This window comes from Corvus moneduloides, chromosome Z, assembly GCF_009650955.1.
Source record: "Corvus moneduloides isolate bCorMon1 chromosome Z, bCorMon1.pri, whole genome shotgun sequence".
Taxonomy (NCBI): Eukaryota; Metazoa; Chordata; class Aves; order Passeriformes; family Corvidae; genus Corvus; species Corvus moneduloides.
The window spans coordinates 65,251,661-65,279,615 of record NC_045511.1 but is presented as its reverse complement, the minus strand read 5'-3'; the positions used below and the strand labels follow the sequence as shown (position 1 = coordinate 65,279,615).

The 27,955-nt window shown below is 41.7% G+C and overlaps 1 long non-coding RNA gene across 2 annotated transcripts; it reads right to left on the bottom strand.

The window, feature by feature from the left end:
- Positions 1-50: 50 nt before the first annotated feature.
- On the bottom strand, positions 51-27,955 carry LOC116438447. Of its 2 annotated transcripts, none has more exons than XR_004237744.1 (6): positions 18,217-27,955; positions 16,628-17,086; positions 7,974-8,091; positions 6,613-6,881; positions 2,671-2,797; positions 51-457 (listed from the first exon to the last, which is right to left on the bottom strand). It is a non-coding gene; the product is annotated as an uncharacterized LOC116438447 (long non-coding RNA). The 2 variants fall into 2 exon arrangements; XR_004237745.1 differs by having other exon boundaries at positions 16,628-16,799.

Here is a 27,955-nt window from a genome sequence, read left to right as displayed (position 1 = left end):
GTGTAGCTCAAACAGAGAAGGCTTGGAAGAGACAATGATTTTTCAGCTGACCTTTTATTTCAATAAATTATTTTATTTTTTATATACAATGTTTAAAAAGTTAATGCTATTGAAAGTGATTAACAAGCACATCTGACTTAGCATTATGTAAACATAATAAAAGTTGGACTAAGAGCAACATCTGTTTTATTCTGTTCTGTTTAATAAGCATCTCCAAAGAGTTTATCCCAAAAACCCGTGGTTTTCACAACTACCTTTGTTTGAGAGGGCAGTGCCTGGGAGCCTATGCTGAGATGCAGCATTACTCCCTTGTGTCACTCTGTTTTCAATATCTTGTGCTTACATGCTGTCAGGTGGAGTTGCTAGCAAGTGCTGGTAGGCTGTCACTCTGCAGCTTTCATGGAGTTTGTCCTGCACATGGGAGACCTGCAGTAGGGTTAAAGGGAGGTGAAGTCCCCTGAAAATAAGAAAAAGCAGGATATGATCAATCCTGTTTTGGCTGTTTATTTGCCGATAAAGCCAAGTCCAGGAAAATAGACCATGCATAGCTTTACTATATTCCCAGGCTGTAGTTTTGGCTGCCATCATTAAGCGCATCCCAGATAGGAGGTGGAGAATTAGCAGCTTTAGACCTAACTGTGACATTCATAAGTCCCTCTGGGCACCAGTTGCTCTTGAAGATCACAGAATGACAGTGGCTGAGGTTGGTAAACCTTTTGGGGGTTACCTGGTCTAACCCCTCTGAGCTCAAGCAGAGCTCTCTACCACCAGTTACCCAGGACCCCGTACAAGTGGCTTTCTAATATCTCCAAGGAGGAAGACTCCACAAGATGCCTGGACAACCCTGTGCCAGTGCTTGGTAAACCTCACATTAAAAATATGTTTCTTGATGTTCAGAGGGAACCTCCTGTGTTTCAGTTTGTATTCATTGTCCCTTCTCTTGTCACTGGGCACTGATGGAAAGTCTGCTCTCCTCTTGTTTGCTACCACTGAGTGTCCAAGGTTGGACTTGGCTGGACAGAAATGAGTATGACCCCATCGGCCCTCAAGTGGGTGAGAACTGTCCTATAGGAGGTTAACTTGCTTAGGCTTTATTGGCAGAAAATAGTTTTTTTTTTTAAAAGTGCATCTATTCACTACATAGCTTGAAGAAAAGTTGTCCAAACTTCCTAAGAGTTCTATCCACAATCCTGATAGAATCAGGATTAGCCACTCCTATTAATTGATTGTTTCAAGGGGGCTGTAAGAATATAGTTGACGTTTCCTAGGGCTGTGTTTTTACCATTAAAGTAGATGGATACCTTGTTTAGAGATAGATAGAAGATGACAGGGATTGCCCAGTCTGCTTCTCTGCTCCGGCGTGGATCTGACCTGGAGCTAGAGTCTGGGCTTGGGTCAAGTGGCAATGACAGTTTTAGCACCTCCTTATGACTTGGTTTTTCTCAAGCAGTGGGACAGGCTGCCCCAACTAAAGTCACCATCCATGGAGGTATTTAAAAGATGTGGAGACATGGCACTTAGGGACATGGCTGAGAGGCAGACTTGGCAGTGCTAGGTTAACAGTTGAACTTGGTCTGAGAGGGCTCGTCCAATCTAAATGATTCTATGATTCTGTGAGTGTCTTTCCAAGGGCTCAGGTGGCCAGCATACCAGTGCCAAAGCAGTCCCTACAATTATATTCTATCAGCTCCTGTGGCAGTGTCAGGTGGGTTGATCCCAGCAGCCAAGCCCCCACCCAGTTGCTTGCTCAGTTCTCTCCAGTGCATGAGGGAAGAGAACTGGAAAGAAAAAAGTGAAAAAAAATGTTGATGGACTGAAAAACCCAAAGTAATGTTAGCAAATACAAAGAGCTTTAATTGTTTTGATCGTTTTCTCCAGCAGCTAAAATCAGCAAAAAATGAGTTATCCATATAATTCTAACATTTCTGGCTTCATCCTTTAACTAGACACTGGGTCCTTCTGTGTCTTTCTCTGCTGAAGTAAAAAGGCTTTTGAAAACTCAGAGTTTTATTTCCATAGAGGTATCAGAAGACTACAATTAAGCTTTTTCTCAAATTTTCTGTGTCTCTGTAACTTAAAACCATTAAAAACTTTAAGAAGAGATTGCTAAATCCTTGCTATAAGATACTTCTTCCACCCCATCAGATCACTATATGGCTCTTTTCTGTACCCTTTCCATTTCTGAAGTTTGTGTGTGTGTGTGCATGCCTGAGTGTTGAGTGTGTGACCTTCAGAACTGTCCAGATGCCCAGTATCCAGCTCATCGAGTTATGCTCAGAGTGAAATTCACACTTTCAGCTGTTGCCCACTTCTCTTTTTTATCCATTCAAGAACTATAATAATCTGCTTTGTCTCTACATGGACAGATTAATTCCTGTTGAGCTGAGACTCCTACTTATCACACTGCCACCCACACTGCAGCCTGGGCATTGGTAGGCATGACTTTCAGGACTTCTTTTCATGGCCATGGCCTTGTACTAAATTATCACATTGAATCCCATTTCACATAAATAGTTCAAATTCTCCAAACAATCCAATCTCCATGTTGCCTAAACAAACATTCACATGAGTTTTTATGTGTATACATAAACCTCATTTATATTATTTGTATGGATTATGAATTTATGTATTTTATGTATGTGTGCCACTATACCAAAGGTTATTTGCCACCTTGTCAGTTTGTGCCATCCACAACTGTTATGAGCTCCTGTGCTTCCGGATGTCTGCCAGACCTTCAGCCTGATCATCTGTCAGAGGCAGCTCTCCATACGAGTTAAGGACTTATGGAAGAGCTGGGCTGTCATAACAGAGAACAGATAGATGAAGTGGCAGGAGGTGACAAAGTCCTCATTTTTAGTAAAAATGGAATTCTATTGTACTGTAACTTGGATTTTTTCAAACTTGCAGACTTAGCTATTTTAAAGTCAAAAAGCTTAGCAGAAGAGACAGACACTGAAACTCTTATACATTGTCTCCTTCATAATTTGTCTAAGCTGCAGTTCTAAAAGGATATAACCAAATGTATTACAAATGTTTAATTGCCTACAGTTTGTTCAAAGCAGCTTCATGAAAGCCATTCCCTTGCCACAGTACTGCCCTGCCTTATTTTTCTCACTCACTTTTCTGTCTTTGCATTCAGCATCGAGATTTCATCTTCACCTTCACCTTGCAGGGGTTGCAAAAATATGCTGTGTTCTTCATGTTACTGCTCCCCCCGCATCTTCTGCTAGCTGGATCTGGATCTTGTACCTGCAGACCTGCAAGTATTTTTGCTTGAACAGCTCCTCAAGCTCAGACCCAGGTACACACTCTGATATAGGATCCAGCCACTAGAGGGGACAGAGCCTAACATTGGTATGAAAGCACCTCAGATGAGCTTTTGTGAAGTGCCTGTTTCTGAAATGAGGCTTGCTCTTCGGGAGGAAAGCAGGTTAGACAAGAAAAAAACCCTTTTGTTTTGAGACTTTTAGGTTGATGGCACAACAGCTTGTCGAGAGAGGCAGGCATATGTGCCAGGGTGTTACTGCCCTTCCCCAAAGGCAAAGTGTCATCTTTCTCTGCAGGTACTCCACTATTGTGCTTACTTTGGCGAAGCACTTTATGGTGCTGGGAGACAAAGGAGTGTCACACAAGCGTTGGAGTGTCGGTGTTAATACTCAGCACTCACCCTCTGTACTCCCTGCCTGCTGAAGGGTTGCAGTTGCTGGCTGTGCTGCAAGAGCTAAACCCCTTCCTGATTCTTTAGCTCAGATCCGTTTGCTTTCTCTCTCACACAAACACATAAACTCTCTACACAACCAGCTTAATGTAGGCAAAATTAGTCTAGTGAGAACTTTTCATGGATGTAAAGTGACTAAAGATTCCTGTACTGTTAGTGTTGTTTGGTTCCTCATTCTGTGTGTTGTGGTTGTGCTGCTCTGTAACCTCTCTGTTTCAATTTGGCCAGGAAGAAAACAAGTATATTCTATCATTTATTAACTGGCTGGAGGGAATTCTGGAGAGTTTCATAACCAAGTAAAAGAAACTTTGAACTATGAAACTTGAACAGCTAAGCCTGTGGTTTGAAGGCATTAAATTGGAACTTCAGGGGATACACCAGCCTCTCTAGTGGCTGTTGAAATGCTGCTTTGGGGAAACATGTCAGGTCATGAAGGCAGCTGCAATTTAGTTGAAAATTATGAAAATTAATAGTACGGCATTTACATTAATGAATATTGGCCGTATTAGTGTTACTATGCTCCTTTGGGGATATGAAGCTGCAGCGGGGATAAAGAAGCAGTAGCCAAACAAGCTAACACACTTTCCAGTTCTATCATTCATTTAGACCACAAGATCATGGTAAGACTTTCTATGATGCTGAGAGACTGTGATTACTCTTTCTGTGGTGCTGTTAGTGAACTGATTTTCAGGCTAGCAAAACATATGGTTATTATCTGGTTAATAACTTCTTGAACATATGACTTGTAAAGCTTTAGCACTGTCCCTTAAAAGACTTGGTAAATTGAAAATACTGTTTAAAGCTTGGAGCTGTCAGTGCTCTAGTTCAGATATTCAATAGAAACATTAATTAAAAGGCATTAATGGAAAGAAGATAAAAAAAATTACCCAAGCTCCTTCTTAGCATATAGAACCCCTAGAGCTGGTCATTAGAGGTTAAGGGTCTGTTAAATTGCAAGATAGGGAGGGATGAGGAGAAGGTGTTTCACTGGGAAAAAAAGATTGCCTAAAATAATTGTCAGAGGTGGCTCCTGTAGTCATCAATAGGCACAAAAGCAGAAAAGATACAGATCTAAAACTCTCCAGGACATTACAGGTACTGATTAGTCAGAATCACAGGCAAGTGGCGGCACTGCAGAAGCCAAGGAAAATTTTCATCATTAAATGTCATCTTAACAATGTGTTTGCTATTTGATCTTTTGGTAAATTTCTTCCATTATTGTGAAACTATGGCTTTTAAGTGTTCCCTTATTTGAAAAGCTTAAACAGTTTTAGGGCTGAAAGATCACACACAAGGCACTCCATTCCCTGGGGAATAGCTGCATTACAAACCCCCGCTGGAGACCATTGTCATAGTCACCAGCATATCCTAGCTCTCCAAGGGCTAGAGGAAGCACCTAGATGGAAATGGGAATGCTAGTGTTTCCGCATAAAGAGCTTTTTATGCTGATCAGAAGACGATGTGATTCAAGATCATGGATTAAATGTTAGTGCCTCAGGGAACAGACTGTGATGGGTGGAACACCAAAGGTTGCAGTTACATAAGCCAGGACTTGCTCGCATGAACGGTAACATTGCATTCAGCACTATTGCACAGGGGAGGGGCATTGGTAAGCACGGATACAGGTATTGAGGAATGGCCTGTGATCGTAAGACACAAACCCCATCTCTATTCCTTCTTACATTGAGTCTGCAGAGGACTACGGGCTGTAAAGGAATATATTACACAGTTGCTCAGATGTTTTAAGTTTCTATTTACCCTTCTAATAACCTCAGGCCTCAGTTGTGATGCCTTGGAGTCAATGTGTGCACAGTTTTACATTAAGTGTTTAAGAGTGTCTAAAGCGTGAGGATAAACATCATCCAACAAGGTATAAAATAGATGGGTAAGTGTGATAGTGCCACAGAGGGCACTGCACCTTCCTCTGTGTTACCCTCCCCCACCTCCAGGGCTTGGCTGCTCATGCTCAATGGATTCAAGGCTCAACTTTACTTCCTACTGGCTGCATAACCTCAGCCAAGGGTGCTGGTAAAGCTGCTGGCCTGACAAAAAGCTGTGTAAATGTCTGTAGAAAATAAGAAATAAGCTTAAAAAAGGTAAAATTATAGGTAGGTGGTCAAGCAATCCCAAGTACATAAGAGGAAAGATACTGACATGAAGAGAAATAAGCTTCTAGTGGAAAGAAAGTCGAAGCTCGTTGCCAGGTTATTGGGTGTACTTGGTACTCATGGGGCTGGTGGAAAAGACACTGGGTTTTAATGTCAAGGGTTTGCTCTAGGAGTGGTACACTCTCCTACATGTTACCCAGAGGGCAACAAAGGCTCCTTGGATTCCTTACAAGAGGGGGTCTGTAGCTCATCACATCATAGCCATGTTTTGTGTGTGCCAGACAGGAAACACTTGCTGTGTACTTGTAAAGTAGAGCCTATCCTGTTTGCAGAGCCTCTTTGCACCTGACTAGACTACAGACGCCTGAGCAAATGGACCCAAAAGAAGGGTGGCAGCAACAGGTAATGGGACCTTCTCCACAAAAGTCACCCCTGAGGCAAGTCAGCACAGGCAGACTGCACGTGATGCCACCAGTACACATGGAGGAGGCTCTCACATAGGCATAGGGGTTTATCCATCACAGAAAACCTGGAGTCCCTACCTGGGGGACTTTGATAAGAGCTTTAACTTTTACACCAGATGTTCTGTGCCTTGCTTGTTCTGATTTATTAACAATACATAAAATGATCCAATATTTGGCCACTGCTTTTAAATCATAGGATTTTCCATTCTAAATGACAACCTTTGCATTTTATTAGTGTGGCTTAGTCTTTATTAGGCCTTTATTATGTCTATATATCTTACCAACACTCTCAGAAGAAGCTTTCGTACATACTATAAATTACCTTGACAGTGGAATGACCACATCCACTGGCATACTTGAGAATATGATGCTGCTGCCCCAGGTCTTGGCAAGCACATAAGAGAAGGAATCATTTGTATTGCAGTCACACCAAGAGGGGAAGCTGTGGGCTTGTGGTGTGAGTGGAGATGGGGGTGGTGAAGCCTCCTGAATCCAACAACTTCTGCTGTGACCAAATCTCTGTGAACCATATGAAGGCGTTTAGCTCCTCTTCCTCAGTTTCCTCATTCCTGAAAGGCATATTTTAATTCCCTGGAGAGACACAAGAACTGATTGAATAATGTGTGTAAAACAGCAAAGAGATAAGCACTGTGTAAATGCCATGGTGGATTATTGCTATTCAGTCTTCCAAAGGACCACCAAACTGTGTTTTGCATTTGAGCTCAGCCAGATCTTTGGAGTGAAACCGAGAACTGTATCTTAAAAATTCAGGAGCTACTACTTAACAGTCTCTGTAAGCACAGCAGGCCAGTGTTTGCTGTGTGCCCTGAGCTGTATTTGCCTTATTCACAATTCTTTTTGCTTTACCCAGGAATACACTATTATGTATTAGTAGTATTATCAGGAGTTAAAGAGGCTGGTCACTATTACCAATTTGTTGCTGATTTCTATGGATTTTTCCTCATTTTTCCTCAAATATCAGAATGCTATTTTTGAAGCCACTGAGAGGAATACATTACAGGTGTGGATTCCCTGAAGACACGTGTTTGCGGAAGTCCCTAACAGCACTGTTAGGCCCATCTGGGTAATGACAGTGAAAGAAAAAGAGATCATGAATGCATCCTGAGCAAATTCCAGCAGTGATTCTGTGTCATCCCCTGGCAGTGACAAAGGCTGGCAAATATCTTCATCTACCCACAAGACATTAAGACCATTTCTGGTAGCTCATTACAGTAATTTCTTCTTTTGCCTGTGTTGTACAATATTAGCACATGAAACAAATTTCTCATCCTCAAGCCTCAGGCCCTGGATGTTCTGGAGAGGGGTGTTCTGCATTTTGTGGGTCTGGACCACCTGTGATAATCTCACCTAAGACTTGCTTCACTGAAATCACCCCAGTGAAAGCTTGCAAGGTCCAGAGACTGGGTAGCTTGAGATAGAAGTGTCATGTCCCCTGAGACAGTGCTTCTGCAGGGGATGGACTATATACTCCTTGCAAAAAGATGAATCTAATGTCTCTGGAGGAGCCTGTGGTTCACTAGGAGCTGATGTGACAGGCTTAGCTCCTTGCATATCCACAAATGGTGCTGCCAAGAGAACTCTCTCAGGCACACATCAAAAAGGTTTCCAACAACTTGGAGCACATTCCCCTGCTTCAAGAGCAGTCCATATCCTCAGGCTCACCGTCTCCAGCCAGCTACGCCTCTGTCTCCCATTCTGCTCTCTCTGGTCTGCAGAGGAGGGTGCCTCTCCTGCATGTCTGGAGTCCATTTCTGGTGTCCAGGAGTCCAGGAGAGCATTTCTGAAGTGATTACAGTAAGGACTAGATGAGTAGCCAAGATAAGTGTATACCACCTTTCCTTTTGTTTCCTCTACCTCTGCTAACCATTACGACAGCATGAAAATTCATCATTCCATTGTATCACAGAATATTCTGAGTTGGAAGAGACCCACAAGAATCATTAAGTCCAATCTCTGGTCCTGCACAGCAACATTCCCAAGAATCACACCATGTGCCTGAGAGCATTGTCCAAATGCTTCTCAAACTCTCTCAGGCCGGTACTGTGACCACTGCCCTGGAGAGCCTCTTCCAGTGCTAAGCCACCCTCTGGGTGAAGAACCTTTTTCTAATATCCAACCTAAACCTCCCCTGACACAACTTCAGGCCATTCCCTTGGGTCCTGTCACTGGCCCCCACAGAGATCAGTGTTCTGCCCCTTTGCTTCCCCACCTGAGGAAGCAGTAAACTGCAATGACATCTCATGTTTTAGTTTTCTTGCTTTCTTCCCTGAGCTGATTCTCTTCTCCAGTCCTCGCTGGCCCACACCTCTGCGCACTAAGACCTTTCGGTTCTCTGAAAAAGGAAATGAGTAATGGCACTGAATGGACTGTCTCCTTACAAGGAGGCACTTGACTGTATCCCAGCTGCTTCATGCTCTGTGTTAACAAAAGCAGGAGTGTATAAAGGCCCTGGAAGGGCAGCTCTTCTCTGAGGGGATCAAGATCTCAGCTCAGCTACATGACTGTGGAGGAGCTTACTTGTCTTATACATGTTACCATCTAAACATCGGGTCCATAAGTGTCTGAAGTTGGGTGGAAAGTCCAGGTCTTCTGTGGCATGATACTCAGCATTGCCTCAAATGATAGGCCATGGCACGCCTTTGAAAGGGGCTGCGTTGATTGCGGCTGGTTTTACAGAGCTGTACAGCCCATGCTTTGACTCTAAAGCCACCAAATTGACATATTTTTTATGGAAAATCTTATTTTAGAAGCAGGTGATCTCACAGCAAATCAAGATCTGGTGCTGCAGTTCTCTTCAGCTGAAACCATATGTGGAAGGCAATTCCTAAGATTCAGTATAGAATATCAGTGAGTTTGGAAAAAACTGTAATTAAAAACTCCATGGTCAATGCTAGCAAAATGATGAGTGGAGAAGTTTTGGATCGTAATCTTTATATGTGGGGCTGACTGAAACTGTCTAAGCTAGCATCTGCCACCTGAAATTTTTTTAACTGGGCTGGAAAAAAATTCTAATTCTGTGTTTATATGTATAATTAAGAAGCCTAAATGCCAGAAAGGAGCAGGATTATGTTGCTGATGTTTTCATAAGATCATGTACTACCTTACGGTCTCATTGGCAAAGGTAAACTACTTTATCTGGACTTCAATTCTTGGTCTTTTCCAGCATCTGTCCGGATACTTTACTGTAAGAGTCCAAAAATCTGACCACGTTGTATTTTTATCAATGTAACTGAGTAAAATGCAAGTTTCATCTTTAATTTATTAGCAAACATAGCACTAATTTTGAATTAGTTTAATTTTCAAATCAAATAAAAATGCTTTGTACTCATGTCTGTTCAACTTCCTCTGACTTGATATCAAACTATTGTTACTTCAAACTACTTCTGGTTTTGTGCTGGCTTTTTGTACTTTAGACCATTATCTACTTTTTGTCTCTGTTGGAAGAGATCCTGTTTTGATCTTAGCACATTATCTGACACTGCATTGCACCATCTGCTCTCTGAGGCAAAAAAAGTCCTTGTTTACTTTTCTAGAAGTGTTTTCAACTTCATATGGATAATCAGATGACCTCCCTGGCTTTTTTTAATGCTCTAAATAATATGTCACAGTATAGTGAAATAATGCATTTCCTCTACATTTTTTTTACTTGTTGTACTGGTTTAATTGATGAAGCACAGTGGATCTCTGCATCTACATTGAATTTGTGCAGCCTTTACTGATTCAAAACATGATGTAGATTATGTGGGACAGTGACATACTTTAAGTGATTTGCTAGATCACTACACGGACTGAGGTGTAATTCAGAAGAGTCCTCTGCAATTACATCCCTCCACATACGTGTTATATGAACGATCTTTAGTACATTATCAGTGGATAAAACAATTCAGAATTTTTCAGTAAGATCCGTATTTAGTGTCACAGATCAATTCTCTTTTTTACTTTTGCCCTACCAGTTAATGATTTTATTATCCTCTCAGTTAAGTGCCAAATCATCCCTCAGAGACAAGCCAGTTTGACTTGCTTATGCAAACTTATTCAAACCTCCTTAAATCTGGAAACAAGCTGTGAGATCTGATATGAGTGAGGTCTTTGGTTCATTTTCTGAGACATAATCCAGAAGGCTCACTGACATACAGTGCTGGAAAAAAGAACATTCAGCGACCAAGACTATTTCATTCTGGGGCAGAGGCTCAGGTCAGAGCCCATTCCACCCAAATACTACACCCTGTCTTCACCTCTGGCCTGAGCACAAATAGGAGTGGTTTTGCTTCGGAGAAAGATTATTGCCCTGCTCGATGACTGTGTGTGCTGGGGCAGAAAGAAAGCCAGGTGCACGTGACTGATGACACTCATGGCTTTTTTTGAGTGATGCCACTGCTTGCTCTGTGCAAGAGTAGCAGGATTCTGTTGTACAGCAGTATTGATTGTTCTCTTACTGTAAGAGAAACCAAACAGCCCCTTTGCCTGCTGGCCGCATTCTATTGTCCATTTACAGTCCAGGGCTAGTTTTGTCTCTACTAAAAATTCATACTGACCAAAACTTCATGCTGGTTCAAGAACATGTTTGCATACATTTTTGCCTCTATCTACCATATTGTAGGAGCTTCTTTAGCACAAAATTTGTCCCAGAAGGATCTATTTTACTGCTGGCTGAATTGCGTATCTGTATTTTATCCTTAGGACTAGGGACACATGGAAGTTCTGCTTTGTGCCTCCATTTCCCAAAGCATATTCTGTTCAGGCGTGTGTAGAGTATAAGGTCCTCATAACAGAGTAAGTCTCTTACAGTAGTATTGAACACGGTCACAGAAAATAAAATTCCAGTCTTATTTAAATGGCTGCTGTGTAAGCTTTAATACCAATAATAATATCTTCCATCTTCAGACATGGAAATATTAGTTATGAAGTCCTTAGGACAGCCTTTCCATTATTGTCCCAAAAGGAATGGTGGCAGTAATGGATGGGAAAGGTAGGGTAGACCACACTGTGCAAAATAATTCAGATGAAAAACATCTGAGTGCTTCCCTACCCCCAGGAAGGATGCAACCTGAGATAGGAGCATGTGTGTGCTGATTTAGAATAACATTTCCTTCCTATGCTAGTCTCTATGAAAATGCAAACAGGTGTTAGTAAGCTAGTGTTACATTATGACAAAATCCCTTTCAACAACAGGCCTGGGCTTGCCCCAGCTCAGGGGAAGGAGCCAGGAGAGGTGGAAAGTAGTAAGTAAGTTCCTCCTAGAGGTGCGCAGCTCACCCGGGTTTTAGGGATTGCTTTCTTCCCTTGCTTTGCTTCTCTCCCCTCCATCCCTTGGGTAACACTACATGTCAGCAGCATCCGATCACAGGGAGTGGAATGAGACTTTGGGCTGTGCCAAGAGCTGGAAGCGTGCCTGCTGGTGAAGCAGAGGCAACAGGCTGCTGCTGGGGCTGTCAGCCTGACCCTGCTGCCAAGAAAAGATGCCAGGGAGTTCTCTCTTGGGTTCATTTACCTCCCCCAGGGCAGAACCTTGGCTGTCCTGAGCAGGAAAGCTTGGGACCACCTTTTGTAATGCTCTTGCATCAGCCATTGAAGGAGAGGGGAAGAGCAGAGGGTCAGCTCTTTGAGCTTGTCCAGATGTGCACTGGCAAGGGAGGGGCCAAGAAGGAGAGGGAATAGCTCAGCAGATGTTTGGCTTGTCAGGCTGGTCTTGCCTTGCAGCAGGGTGGCACCTCTGTGCTCCATGGGGAACAGGCATGTGTGGCTCTGGACTCTTCAGGTGTATGTATTTCTCAGGAGCACATGCTGTCAAAAGTAGAATATAACCCACCTTCCTGCTTTCCTAAGTCTTATTTAGGTAGAACAACAATACACAGCCACAAATGTACAATAAATTCCCCAAATTAGGCTGTAAGTCTAGTTTTTAAGGTTTTCACCTTCCCTTGAAAGTTAGTTAGCTCTCAGCTACAACAAGGGGAATTCAGTCTCCAGGCTTCTGGTCTTTATCCACACAAAATCTGTGTGGACCCAGCCCCATAAACCTTTGTATGCATCACATGGAATTATTCGACCCAATAACAACCTGCAACCACAAATTCAGTTGGTGAGGATTAAATGCTGGTAAAGGGTGGAAGACATGTTGCCTTATACACAAGAGTGGCAGCTGATCCCCTAGCTACTTTACACCTAGACCACTTGCAACATTCATGGTGATTTAAGATACCTGTTTCTGAAAAAATATTTCCACTTGAAAATGCTTATTGAGGTATTTTGGAGAAGGAAGAAATAGCATTACTATCCCAGACCTATGAGTGTAAAAGGACCAAAAGGAGGTCCCCATTACTGAAACTGATGAACATCAAATCTGCTAATGGACTTAATACCAGTCTTCATTTACATAATTTAACTGAGAACAGAATTCAGCCTTGTTATTTTATTACATAAAAACTGACCGGAGTCTGGTATGAATGTCTGAACACTCAAGCCAATTTTCCTCCCATTATCTATAGAAAAACCAAAAGTGAAAAGGAAAAAGTGCTTTAATAATTTGATATGTTTTACTCTAATTGAAACTTCTTTCCTTGTGACTGGAGAGAGAACAGGTGCCTAATTAGAGTCCACGATAATTCTCACACAGCTATAATTAAACAGCAAGATAAATAAAAATCTCTTCTTGCAAAACTGTTGCCACTTTGGAGTTAGATGTTTAAGTGTACAGAAATAAATCCTTTCCCTGGGGAGCACATGATATCACTCTTTTGGGAAAAAGATTTTACTTATTTATCTTTCCAGTGGCCATGTTACTCATGAAGAGTACAGGCCACCTTGTTAGGAAACAGTTTTGCTGTTACTGAAAGATTGTATGAGTGTATACAGAAGGTTTTATTTAAAAGTAAATTCTGTAAGAAATTGTTACTTTTCCAGGATATTCTGGAACTTTTTCTGAAGTACTTTAAAGAAATTTTGTTTTTAATGTATTCATGGAACAACTAGAAATACCTTAAATGGGTCCGACTGTTTGGCCCTGTCCTGAGCGGATGCTCGCTGCCCAGTGAATCTGGTTATTCTTGATGTGTCATGGGTAGTGCAATGGAGAGATACAGAATTATACCAAATTTGGGGGAGCTGTGGACTCCCTTGGAGGCAGAGAAGCCCTTCAGAGAGACCTTGACAAATTAGAGGGCTGAGCAATCACCAACTGAATGAACTGTAACAAGGACAAGTGCCGGATTCTGCCCTGGGGATGGGGCAACCCTGGATGTGCAGACAGACTGGGAAATGAGATGCTGGAAAGCAGTGCCACAGAAAGGGATCTCAGAGTCCTGGTCGATGGCAAGTTGAACTTGAGTCAGCAGTGCCTGGCAGCCAGGAGGGCCACCTGTGTCCTGGGGGCATCAGGCACAGCATCACCAGCCGGGCAAGGGAGGGGATTGTCCCGCTCTGCTCTGCTCTGGGGCAGCCTCACCTCCAGTGCTGGGGCAGTTTTGGGTGCCACAGGATAAGAGAGATACAAAGCTATTGGAGAGTGTCCAAAGGAGGGCCACGAGGATGGTGAAGGGTCTGGAGGGGAAGCCGTAGGAGGAGCAGCTGAGGGCTCTTGGTCTGTTCAGCCTGGAGCAGCCTGAGGACAGACCTCACTGCAGTCTAAAACTTCCTTGTGAGGGAAGAGCAGGGGCAGGCACTGATCTCTTCTCTCGGGTGACCAGTGGTAAGACCCATGGGAATAGCCCAAAGCTGTGTCAGGGAAGGTTTAGGTAGGATATTAGGGAAAGGTTTTTCACCCAGAGGGTGGCTGAGCATTGGAAGAGGCTCCCCAGGGAAGTGGTCACAGCACCAGCCTTGCAGAGTTCAAGAAACATTTGGGCAATGCTCTCAGGCACCTGGTGTGATTCTTGGAGTGTCCTGTGCAGGGTCAGGAGCTGGACTTATTGATTCTTGTGGGTTTCTTCCAGTTCAGGATATTTTATGATTAACAGAATCAAAGAACTGTTTTGATGGACTGTCATCCTTCAGTAACGAACTGAATAAAAAGATAAGAACCAATTGCGTTGGCACTTACTGTGCTAGACACCTTACCTGGAGGGCACAGCTAACAGGAAAAGATGGTACAGATAACCTCTCAAATGAGCATAATAGTTACATGTCCTTTCTTTTTAGTATTCTCAGCACAGATCCTTCATTTTTGTACCCTCAGACAGTGTTTTAAGGAGAAGAAAGTATAGAAAAAGCAAGTTTAATGAAAGAAAATATTTGATCACAAGATTAACTTTACTTTGGCCAGAATCTCAGAGGTGAAGGCACTTGTTTTCACAGCCAATTTTGATGGTCTACCTACTACAGTGTGTCTTGGATGACATAGGCATAAACACACAGTTCACCATCTACCAAGTCCCTCCATTCTTAGTATATCTTCTGGAGGTATATTCTTTGGAAAGGGCTATGGTATTTCTGGTAATGGCATTACAGTGTCTGAAAATGCACTTTACCATCATGCTCCAGGTAATGAAGGCTGAGTTCTAGTGAAAATCCTGGAGAAGTACAACGAAATTCTCTACTCATGGCAAATGTGTTCTTCCTGATTAATGAGTTTATAATAAAACACCTTGATGATTGGGTCTTGAAAATTCCTAATTTTCCTAAAATTTGAAAAGTTCTAAAGTCAAATCTCAGCTGATGCTCTGTGGTACCATTTGTTAACACCTTTTCTTCACTGAAAAGACAACCACAAAAGTGGCAGCAGATCTTCTAAGCTAAAAAGTTACTATTTCATGAATAAAAACAAATGTAATAATGTACATCAGATCCAAAATTATATTATTACTGAAATTATGTTATAAATAAGATTTTCCCTGCATATTGTGCTGATATACTTAACATTCTTAAATGTCTCTTCAGATAATCCTTATTAACTGCTGTCTGTATCTTTTTGCTTACAATTAGTAGTCAATTGGCAAAGAGTCCCCTCCAACCAGACCATCTGTGCTGCTTTGCTGCTAACATGGAAGTTGTGTGAACTTCACAGAGGAGGTAATTACCAAGCAGACTAAGCTACCTTAAAAGGATGGAACAGGGAAAAAAAAAGAAAGAAGATTCTGGTAGTTTGCACTTCAAAATAAATGATTTATATGTTCGGCTGCTCTGCTTTTTAATGCTTCACTGAAATCCTTAAGCAGTATGCTACCGGCCCTTTTGATGTTTGCTTGTAGATCACAGCAAACAGAAAATACATGCATAATGAGAATGATCAAGGCTCATTTGAACATTGAGACTGTTGTAGACAGAGACTGTGTAATACCAGCTTATGTCTGTGACTACAAGTGTCTCATGAATACTTGAAGAACTGAGTTGCATTGTTAGCACAGAAAAAAACCCAGTGCCTGCATTTGGTCCCTTCTTTGCTGCTTCTTTTTTTTTTTTTTAAATCAGGTTTTTTCCTTTTAATTATTGCTATTAGTAATTATTTGTCTGAGAAGGAACATGTGGAGAAGCCAATGTGAAGGAATTAATGTGTAGGTAATGACTGCTGTGAAGCAGTCTTTAGAACTGATCATTCTTTCTCAGACAGACTAGAGACTGTGGAATAATCTGCTCTAATGTTATTGGGTCGTTGGGTTGGTTGGTTGGTTGGTTGGTTTTTGCCAATCTGGATCAGAAGCAGTGGAAACACTGCTGGATTCCCAGCAGTGCAAATCCAATACAAATTACATTGACAAGAATATGAAAAGTTGTTTGCTGCTTTTGTGCTGATGCCAATTGTTGTGAGTTCAGCAGGACTTTAATAGAATGAAATAATAGAAGTAAGCTGTGTTTTTTCCTAATGAATCCTATACAAGCTTTCTAGTCCCTAAATAAAGTGCTCATGTGTTTTGGGCAAGCACTCTTTTTATTTTTTTCTACCATCACTTGTTCGAACATAATGAAAATGTGCTCATCTTGAGGGGAAATCTAAGAAATGAAATCAATGTAAAGTTTTAGGTGAAGAATTTCAGCTGTAGCCCTAAGGTAGCAGCATTTACAGGGATGAATCCTGTCAACACAGTGGATTTCTTTCTGTTTATTTACAAAATCTAAGTTTTAATTAACTTTTCAAAGTTAAGGAGAACTTGGGAGTTAAATGGTAGGACTAAAAGGACATAGTTTTGTTCCTCATACTATCTATCTTTATCTTAGTAAAGATTTTTCAGATTCATGAGTTTCATAATACTAGACACGGATGGAAAATGTGATGTGGCTTCATGAGCAAAACCCCAGAAAAGCTGGGGTCCTGCTGCAACCTCAGACTTGATAGCTCTGGGTAATGCAAATTAAAGTTGACTGTGAACCCAAGGATACATTACCTGGTCTCCTGAGGACAGTCAGAATGGTCCATCATTTCTCTTACAGGGGTGACTGGATTTGCACTTAGAACTCTCCCTTTCCAGGACAAGCTGTGGTTATCCTCATAGTGAATGTGGTCACTCCCAGGACTGTTGCAGCTGGTATGGATCAGAAAATCCTTTTGAAACCTATCTAAAGGTCAGGGAATGGACACAGACAAATGGAGGAGAGAAACAAGGCCACATGGCTGAGCTGAAAATGTGAAGTTTCTGCAGTTTCCCTTTCTCGTCTGTTACAACCGGAGCATCCCCATCCACAGCCCATAGCAACCGGATCATGTCTGCGATCTCTCCGCAGCTGACCTCCTCAAACACCACCAGCTTTCCTCACTCTCATCAGGCTTGTTCTTCTTCACTTCTGGCAATGCCAGGTAACCTTGTGCTTTTCACGAGAAGATATATTGTAACACATTTTTTAATCTGTTCGGATGAATGCAGGAGAAATGTGCCATTAATAAACCCTTAACACGTAGTTAAGTCTGACAGAATAGTTGATTTGGATCAAAACTGATCACTGCAAGTTTGCTGACGACACCAGTCTGTGTGGTGTGGCTGATGCACTGGAGGGCAGGGATACCACCCTGAGGGACCTGGCCACCCTGGAGAGGTGGACCTGTGCAAACCTCTGGAAGTTCAATAAGGCCACATGAAAGGTCTTGTACCTGGGTCAGGGCAATCCCAGACATGGATACAGGTTGGTCAAAGAATGGATTGAGCACCCTCCTGGTAAGAAGGACCTGGGGATATTGGTGCATGAGAAGGTCACTGTGACCCAGCAATGTGCACTGGCAGCCCAGAAAGCCAAACGTGTCCTGGGCTGCATCCAAAGCAGCGTGGGCAGCAGGGCCAGGGAGGGGATTCTGCCCCTCTGCTCTGCTGTGGTGAGACCCCGCCTGCAGTGCTGCATCCAGCTCTGAGGTCCCCAAAATAAGAAGGATGTGGACTAGCTGGATTTGGTCCAGAGGAAGATCACAAAGATGATCAGAGGGCTGGAGCACCTCCCCAGGGAAGAAAGGCTGAAAGTGTTGGGTTTGTTCAGTCTAGAGAAGAGAATACTGTGGGAAGACTTTATAGCACCTTCCAGTACCTACAGGGAGTTACAAGAGAGCTGAAGAGGGACTTTTTAACAAGGGCATGTAGTGACAGGATGAGGGGAAATGGCTTTAAACTCAGAGTAGGTTCAGATTAGATATTAGAATGAAATCCACTGAGAGGGTGGTTAGGAACTGGAACAGGTTGCCCAAGGAAGTGTCTGTCCCACATCTGGAAGTGTTCAAGGCCAGGTTGGATGGAGCTTTGAGCAACCAGGTCTAGTGAAAGGTGTCCCTGCCCATGTCAGGGGATTCTGCGCTGTATGTAAAGTCCCTCAAACCATACTATGATTCTCTGATTCCATGATTAATAAGATGATGAGCTTGCGGGAAAAATTGCAGTCAAAGCACTTTGGGGATATTAGACTGAACAGAATTTCATTAATGGAATCTGGTATATGATCTTTCAGTCATATTTTCTTAGACCTTTTCATGTAGGCAGATGCATTATATACTTACTGTAATGTCAGTTTGCTGGGTTGTCACCTGTGTACACACTGACCTCTGTCACTGTCAGGGAAGCTGATGTAGTCTCTAGAAATATATGAAGAATTAAGATCAGGTCCATGCTCCTTGAGATAAAGGTGAGAGAAAAACATGCTGAGAACAATGGGAACAAAACCTCATCTGGTTATTTTCTGCCCTGCTCACATGAAATACAAATGAAAAAATCAGCAAGTAGAAGGTGAGACAAATACTGGAAGGTAAGTTCAGCATAGCTGTATTTTATGTGCAGGATGATAACTAAAACAATTTAGAAACGTCTCTTCTTGGGAAAAAGCGGATCAGGAGAGACTCTTGTCAGAAAGAAGAAACTGTGAACTCTCAGGTGCAGGCACCCAAATATGCAATTTACACTCATAACCAGGCTCAAACATTCAGGCTTCCTCTCCTCTGCCATAGAAGTCAACAAGCTTATAGCATAAACAACCGGCTTCAGTGGATTATCTGTTTAAAAGGCTGGAAATTAATAACTTAAATGGTAACACCATGATGTCAGGACTTACCAAAATACCATAAATTACCGGGATCATTTCACTCCAGTTGCGGAATCGTTAATGGCACACCTTACTCAAAAAACACCAGGGGAATGAAAATTATTAGCCCTGGCTTCTGAAGGAAAAGCCTAAATGATCACTTTCTCAATCACCTTCACTCTGATATTTTAAGGATAGACTCAAGAAAATTTGATAGAGACAGCTTTCTCAAAAATAACTGAGTGTATAAAAGCCTTGCGGGAAACTGAAAGGTGGCTATAGGAAAATTTTCAACACTAATAGCAGAGAAGAAGTGAACTTCAACCACTACTTTTTTGGCTGTCTGGCCATCAGGTCTCATCATGTAGGTGACCTAAAACCATGTAGTCTCATTTTGATAATAGAGGGAGTGAAGTAGGTGTTCCAGGAATGCAGAGAGAACCTGAAGGATGTGCTGGGTAGAGAGTAGAGGGAAAGAAAACTAATTATTGTTAATACATTGCAGAAGTATAGGGCACAAGCTCATAAAAAAATAAGGCTTATTTCCTTGTTCTGTTGAATTTCTTTTAAATGCAAAATAATAGGTACCAGAAGCAAAATAACAGCTCATCAGATGGTGCTCCAGTTGTAAGGCACTATATATAATGTGGAATGTCTGTAGCTTTTAGACTTTATCAGCACAGGTTTTTCTCACATTGTTATGTGTGAGCAGAAGTTACTATTTCGCGATATACTGCCAAGTGCTAACCTTTCTCAGAGTAGAAAAAGCAGTTTTAGGGAAGACAAAATTCTACTGAAAGCTGGTCATATGTCTTTGAGAGAAAAAAATCATACATGTTTCATTGCACTTATCCCCCTGAAGGGCACAGTCAGCCTTGAATACAGGTAATCAAAGGCAAGATTTCTCTTATGGCAATGGTGTTCTCCTTCTTCAGGGGACTGGGTGCTACAAATCCCATCTCCCAGATCTTTGGAGAAAGGACCCAGCTACAGCCTCTAGTCACTGCTGACTGCCCTTGCTCTGAAGGGAACCTGGCAGCCTAAACAGACTCTGAAAAAAAAATCTGTACAGCCTGTTAGCTTTATAATTGAGAAGGGAAGGTTGGAGGCTTAAGCTTCCATCTCTCAAAAAATGTCACATTCTGCACCTCTTTCTTGTAAAGTGAATAACTCTTTCATTGCCAAGAATTCTGTGTAAGATTTGAACATTCTGGCATTCTTTTCTGTTAATTTTTCAGAGGTTTAATATGGTTTGACCATTTTCAACACACAGACAAGCTTCTGTATGTGTAAGTGGGCTACTTAGCCTAGGCACCAGAGCAGTGGCTAACACTTAGTATTACTGGCTGGGGAACCTGGCAGCAAAGAGCTGCACAGACGTAGGTGTTTTTTATTTTCACCAGTTTTATGATGCTCTTGTCATGAACTATCATGAGCTATCCAATTGCTTTTACTCATGCCTAGAAGATTTACTTTCCAGATACATTTTCCCTGGGCTGGGTTAAGTGGTCCAGCACATGGATTTGGATTTGATGAAGGCTTGGATTAGAGTTTTGAAACTAACCCCAAAGTGTGTCTTAAGAGTGACAAGCGGGAACTGGCATTCAGATTCAGTGATATTTACCAAAGCTACGCAAATACATGTTCTCATTTATGTCAGGATTAAATACCAATGGTTTTCATAATTTTTAAGGAGATGGCTTTCAGAACAAAAATGGTGATGTCAGTGCTCAGTTGAGATGTGTGGAATATCAGGACTGTGTCTTGTGCTCAAATCAGAATTTGAAAATGTTGAGTTGTAATCGGAAAGTGTGTCCATGCAGTATATTCACCTATCTTCATTGATTATTCCAGCTTTTTCTATTCACTTTGATAGCATGAGCCACAAAAGAGCTCTCAGTCCTCAGTGTTTCTGCAAGAGAAAACTAAGTCTGTTCTACCAATTTTAGAAAGTGCTGTCCCATCTGGCTCTTCAGCCAGAACACCTGAAAATGGAAATTCCCTTAGTCTGTTTGCTGTAAATCCTACCTTCTCACTTACCAGCTCTTCTCTGTGGAACACAGTTGTGTAGACCAGTTACAGAATAACATAGGAAATAATCTTGCCTAACTTCACTCCTTCTTTCAGGCAGTCAGCACCTGGGACTTTTAGACATTGTGTCATTAAAAAAAAGTAAGAAATATTTTGTCCTCAGAGGCTAATTCTCAACGTCAGCACTTACCAATGGACAACAGAAAAGCCCTCATGTCTTGCTCATGTGCATTCTCTGTATCTTTAGAAAATGCAGTATCTCCTGATCCTTTAAATAAGAAATGACCTAATTCCTTTTAATGGGGTCATTAAGAACTCTAATGCTCCAGGTATAAATTCCTGTTACTATGGTGCACCTTAATTTACTATTCATATGTGAATCCCTTTGGGCTCCTGATTACCATCCAGCAACAGCAATTGACTCTTGAAATTATTCCCACAGGTGTGACATTGCAAAGGACACTGCAGTTTACACCTTAGTTCCCTAATTAAAGACACAACACTCAATAAACCTTGAACAACTAGCAACTGGAAGCTAAGTCAGTCTCACCAAATTCCTGTTGACATGGGTTTTGTCGCCTGATAACTGACCACAAGTGGGTCATGTGAGGTGTGCAGAATGAGTATTGAGGTCACATGTTACTGAGGATGAACGAGTAGGAACTGAGTGAAAAGCACCCTCATGTATACAGTGCCTTGACAAAGACAATTTGTTGCAACTCAGTGCACAACATCTGAAATATCACAGGTGCTGCAATTCCAGCTACCGGCTGGGCCATGAAATATCAGGTGAGATTGGTGGGGGAAGGAGGAATGGGCTTTAAGGAACTTGTCATCCTTCTCCCTGTGCTGCTCTTCTCTCTGCAAATGCAACTTAGCCATAAAACAGCTCTTGTCATTTTAATCAAAATCCTGGCCATGATGGTATTCCAAAGAAATTTGGTTCTTGTCGGTTTTTTTTTCCCCTGCAGATTCAAGCTCTTAAAAGCAAAAAGAGCATAACCAGGTTTATTATAATTTCTTTTATTACAGCAAAGCAAAACATTTTTATAACGCTCATTCTGCCCTGTATATATATAATTCTCTTACCGAAGCATGGATCTCTGAGAAAAAGAGACAGAATTTCACAGATGTTCCAACCAATGGGGCAAACATTTTAAGAGTGATAGTAAGAATGGCTGCTGTTGAAAAGCAGCATTGAGCAAATGTCTCATTTAAGGTTATTGTGCATTGATGAAATGTGCTCTTCGTTATGTCAAGTAGGAAAAATGTTTATGTGCAATTGTATCAGAACTACTATCCTACTTTTACTACTTCACTTGAGCAGGAGTTTTCAAAAATTAATTAATTAACATGTAAGTGTCAAGGTAAAACAATACTAATGATAAACAACCTGTAATTTCGATACTTTTTGCATCAAACCCTTTATCTCCCGCCATTAGGTTTGTCACTATAAAAGGACAACATAAAAGGGCTGTGTTGTCTCAAAAGGAGGGTGCATTGAGCCAGCAGCCCATCTCCACTACTTGGCATTTGCAGTTGTCCAGGTAAGAATAAGAACAATAAAAGCATATCCCCCTGCCATGTCTCCAAGTCTCTCCCATCCTTCACTTATTTTCAGATGTGATTTGCCGAGTAACCTTCTGTCTTCTCAACATTAATACCATCTTCCTCTGATGGAATAAAAAGGGTTTTTATCCACAGTTTCCTTTGGGAAGGAGCTTCACACACCAAATCCCTACTGAGCAAAAAATATCTCATTTGTTTTAAACTTGATTCCTTTGATAGTCTGTGGTTTCTGTACTGAAATAATTTTGTCCTTAGTTCCAAGGGAGTCTATATAATGGGTCTAGCTGAGATTTTCCACAGAAGAGCCCTCACAGGGCTGTGTTTTGCACTGGTAGCTACAAAGGTGTTGGTGACACAGCAGTGTTTTGGCCACTGCTGAGCAGCTCTGCACAGCACCAATGCTGTCTCTCCAAGATTCTGCTGCCCATCGTTGGGCTGGGAGTGTGCAGGATCCTGGGAGGGCACACAAGTAGGACAGCTGACCCAAACTGACCAAAGGGATATTGCATACCAGATAGCATCAGCTCAGATATAAAAGCTAAGTAAAGAAGGAGGAGGAGGAGGAGGAGGAAGAGGAAGAGGGAGGCAAGGAGGAATGTCTGCCTTCTGGAGTTTGCTGAAGCCCTGCTTCCCAGGTGGTGGCCAGACATGGCTTGCTGATGGGAAACAGAGAATACTTTTTTCCCTTTGCTTGTGTGCTTTAGTAAACTGTCTTATCTCAACCTACAAGTTGTTTACATCTTGTTTTCTCTCTCCTGTCCACCTGAGAAGGGGGAGTGATAGAGCAGCTTGGTGGGCACCTGACATTCAGCCAAAGTCAACCCACCACAGTCTAATAAAGTGTTTTTCAAGGGTCTGACACAACATTTCCTGGTTCTTGTACAAGATATTGTATCCCTTTTATACAGACTTTCACACCAATAGTGTATGTCCCAGATGGTATGTTCTTACACAAGCATGGAACTGCTACACCAGGAACTAAAGCTAACACCAGGGCAGCAGAAAATAACACCAACCCAAAAATTCTACCTTTGACACTGGCTAGAATTCCAACAATTCCAGATACTGATAGGTTTCAGATGGAAGGCATGGTTTATCTGTTCATTCCCCTGTGTCCTGGACTGACCACAAGCAGGATTGCAGTGCACTGGCATCATCCTCCTCTGACACCAAAATCCTGCACACATCCAGCTGTAGGTGGATTAACTCACTAGGTTCAATCTTAAACACTCTCATCAGATGCCAGAGGTGACTTTTATTTCAGCACCTAATCGCTATCAAGAGAAGTACAGCATTACAGTTAGTAAAACACCAAAACACTTTTATTCTTTAAACCCCAGGAATGAGGCTCTGTAATGAAATTCAAAGGTAAAATGACAAACAGAAATGAAAATACTATATCTCCAGATGGCAGTAAAGTTCATCCAATTTGAGCACCTGAGGCACGAAATGAAAAAGCAAAGATGGATATATCAAAAGATGACTGCAATTACCTCTTTACCTCAGAGAGGCTATTCATTAAAAAGTGAAACAATACATCTTTAAGAGTAGAAATAACAAAAGAGTCACAAGCTTGACATGAGCCAAGTAAGGAATAAATGCAAGAGAATTATGCCAAAAGATCTGCTTTGTGTCTAACTTGCAGCAAGATTAATTGAAGGAACACTCACAGAAGCATTGCAACAATCTTTGGCTGTGCTGAGTGATAGTGGCCACTAACATCTGTGCACCTGTTTCTTCTTGCTCCTTACATTTTTCCCTATCTATGCTTGATAGGTTGAAAACATTTTATCTGTAACGCAGGAGCACAAAGCAGGCTTCCTCCACTGTGCCAGGTGCTGTGTACACAGACATATGCAGCCCCAGCTCTGTGGAACTTCAAATAAAAACACCAGAGGACACAAGAGAAACAGGGACAGCAAAGACAGACAAAGTCAGTAGGTAGTGTAGGAAATACACAAGGATTTTTCCCTGTGTCTCTGAAGCAGTGAACTACTTGAGGGAGTACCAGCTACTGGTAACTTATATGAACAGAAAGTTGTTGTGTGGTACTGGAAAAAGAAAAGGAGAAAACATTTTTCAGTTAACCAACCCTAGGTCCATAGGTCCAGGGAAGTCTGGAAAGTCCTGTCTCTTGTAGTGGAGCTCCATTACCCAAGTCTGCTTGACAAACTGATAGAGGGGCAGCTTCCCAGGCAGAAAACAGCAGGGGAAAACGTAATCATTTTTCTTCTGGGCTCAGTGTGGATGTAATTTCTCACATGTCTGCACAGTCCAGCTGAACAAGCACACCAGGACATTGGTACGGGCCGAGGTTGTCCTGACATTCTTGGGGAAACCACAGCTCTTGCAGACTCAAGAGACTGCTGTTGAGCTGGGCTCCAGGAGCACTGGAGGGCTGCTATGGGATGCTGTGTGTCAATGAACCACCGTGACTACACTCATGGGCATCATGCAGCTCCAGCCCATCTGCCAGCAGTGCCACTGCCAGCTTGGGGACCCTCACTCCTCCTGGAGCTCAGAGCCTGGGCTAGGCTGTGCCTCACTGCTGTGAGTCCTCTGCTTGCCTTGGTCCAGACCCTCACCAGGAAGAAAAACCTCTTTTGTGCAGACATAACTGACCATTCACAGTGCCTTGTTCTGGTGTGCAGTCAGCAGCACAGAGTCACAGGCACTTCAGTGTTTCTCCTCTCCCGGGCAGGAGAAGAGGGACTCCAGTCCCTGTACTCAGAAATAGGCTTATCCTTATTGAAAAGGCTAAACACAAAACAGCTCCTAAGGACTGGCAAGGAGTCACCTGTATGCTGGCCACTCAAGATAGTAAATGATGTCACTTTTTTTCTTAGAAGCCAGAGCAAATCTATTGTCTGAAATGCCCTGCAAAACGAGCACTTTATATGTGATCGACTGAAGTAAAGTTGGCTGTGCACACTACTTTGCTGAGGGGTTGGGCAATCTGAATAGTCTGCTATGTTGTTCAGAATCAAAGGCATAACTGTACACGGTTTGACAACTAATCAGTAGTTCATCATACAAGTGCCGTTCTGCAGCAGCTGAACAGAGATTCTACACGAGTTTGCTAACTGCCCACCAGCAATTGTTGGGTGATAACACATGCAATTCCCCACGTTTATGCAGATACTCAGATTTATCTGACAGTTTTATACCTAGAAGCATGATACACAGTAATTAAAATTAAAAATGTTTTGACAGTCAAAACCAATGGATACATAAATTAGAATGATGTAAAAAGCAATGGTTTCAAAAAATACAGATCTATAGATAAATCAGAATGTTGCAACAGAGAATAATTTAATACAAGACCGTTAATGTAAAGCAGCTCTTAAATACAGGCTCAGATTCTGAATGGGAGAAGAGTAATCTTCAGAACTACAGCCAAGGGAAACTGTGAGAGATTGAAGAGGAAAAAAAATCTTCTTGCTAAACAAAGAGTGAATGAAAATGCTAACCAAGGTCTTAGATTCACACCCAGGGCCACACAGCTCTGTGATATGTCTATGCAGGCACAATCTAAAGTTAATTATCTTTGATGAGGCTCCTTGACCCAGAGATGAAATATCCCACTTCGTTCCACATCCTCTTACACACATGCTATTAATCAAAATGTCAGGGATCATGCTTAAAGGTATTGAAGAGGATGCTGCCACTCAATTTTACTCTTCCTTTCTCCAAGACAAATCAAGTAGTTGTTGATTGCATGCATGATTCCTAAGAAGGAAAACCACATTGCAATCCTAGATTGTGCCTATATTGTGCCACGTGGTGTTTTCTCTGATATACCTCATGATGATGAAGTAATGCTGTTCAGTAGTAATGACAGTCATCGGATACCTTTTAAAAAATAAGAATATGAACAATGGATTTAGACAATCCTCACAATTCTTCCTTGTACTCCAAAGGACAAAAATTGTTCTACTTCACTCCCCAGCAACACATCCCCATAAATGCCAGATCTGCAACTGAAACATCTGCAAGGTTTACATGTGGGCTCAAACCTGCCATTGGTTTTGTATATTGAAGTACTATGAAATGGCTGAGTGTGGAAAAGACTAGAATGAAAGAAAGCCTCACTGGGTCTTGATTTTGCCATGAAGACTTAAGAGCTATGTATACACAAGCCTGTAGGTTCTTACCTCTACGGACAGGAATGAACATTGCTGGTCACCATATCTGTGAAAAATTACAGACACACATAATACACATAAAAATGTGTGTTTTTTAAAAAGTCTCTGTCAAATATCTGCTGTCTTTAATTTCAAAGGCATATCATATGAAGTTCATGAGGTCTTTACCACTAAGCTTGAATGCCACTAAATCACCTGTAGCAGTCTCAGAGAGCCATATTTAAACCACTATTCAAATAATTTCAAGATTAAATTTCAAATGGAGCAGCATTAAAATACAAGATCCTCACCTGCATAATGTTCTTCCAGAAATGCCTCTTCTCATGTACAAAGTACTTCTATTTAGCAAGAGTTTAAAAAAAAAAAAAACCACACACACACAAAAAATCTAGATAGGGATTACACATATCCCAGAAAGTGAGAATATACACACATCCCAGAAAGAGAGAGACTGGCATTTCAGGCTGTATAAAGTTATTAATAGGCTGATAATTCACTTGACATTGAAAAATGTATATTTATAAGCAACCCAAATGACTAAAAATAAAAGACTGTTGAGTAGCAAAGTATGTGAAATAGACATTATGATAAGAGAAATGAAATCACACCTGCTACAATGAAAAAAATAAATCAAGGTTTTTTTGTTAATGGATGGGTGAAAGCTGCTATGTTGCCGTGGAAGATTTTCCTTTAACCTGGCAAGATAAATGGAAAAAAATTGTTCCAGGAATCTGCCATCTGACTTTTTTTTAAGTGCAGTTTTCTAAAGCATTTAAAATACATTTTAGAGTCTGACTCTAAATGCGAGGAGATTTCCAGAACAGATTCAAAAAATCCTGTTAGAAGGAGTAGCCATTTCTATGCAAGTAGCCAGCACTGGGGGCTAAAGTAACAACAAACTTGAAGAAAAACTCTAGACCAGATTGTTTGCCAAAGAATTCACTTGTAGGTATGCGATGCCCCAGTTGCATTAGTGAGAGTATGGGGATTTTAAAAAGTCAGGAGCATCTGGAAATCTTACGGGAACTGACAAAAAAAAAGTGGGTGTTCAGCATTTCTGAAAACTGGGTCATTTCTACTTAACCATAACGACTGTGCAAGATTTACTCTTTCTAACTACAGGACACATTACACCCCGGAACTTGTGCCTATTACAGACTGATCTGCATGTTCATGGTACATAAATTTTATTGCATATCTGTGGAACAGAGTTTCATCTTAAACCTTAGCTTAGAGTTCAAAATCACTTCCTTTGAACACATACAAACAGAGTAACTGCTTGGACCAGGCCTGGTCTACTGAGGAACATAAATTGTGCCATTTGTGCCTTTGACCTCATACTAACCCAGAGGCTGAGAGTGCTTGCATCTAGAGCGTTAAATTAGACACAAGACTTCCTTGTGGGGAAGATTTTCCCCCTGGGCAACAGAAAGAAAGCAGAGGTTTCTGCCATAGATAGGATATTTTATTTGCCTT